Source organism: Ceratotherium simum, chromosome 3 (genome assembly GCF_057802395.1).
Source record: "Ceratotherium simum simum isolate JZ-2026a chromosome 3, ASM5780239v1, whole genome shotgun sequence".
Classification (NCBI taxonomy): Eukaryota; Metazoa; Chordata; class Mammalia; order Perissodactyla; family Rhinocerotidae; genus Ceratotherium; species Ceratotherium simum.
The window spans coordinates 57,153,160-57,153,474 of NC_141902.1; positions in this window are offsets into that span (position 1 = coordinate 57,153,160).

A 315-nucleotide genomic window follows, 5' to 3' on the forward strand; every position below is an offset into this window, starting at 1 on the left:
TTTGGTAGTCCTGTCATTTGTTTTTACTTTGTGAACTTTAGATCATGCGATCAATCTACCTTCCCTCATGAATGGTTTCTGAAAGCCAAACAATATCTAGGGAAAAACTGTGTTCTAGGGGGAAACTGGGTTCCACGTGTTACCCTCCCAGAAGCACTCAAGGCAGCATCCCTTTGGTCAGTTAAAGTTACGACCAAGCAGGAAAGACCCTTTCCAGAAGCCTTTCTCCATGTTTTTGTATATATCTGCACTTAACACGTAGGCCTTTAGCAGTGGCGTCCACACACATCAACGAATTGTAGGTTAATGCACCAA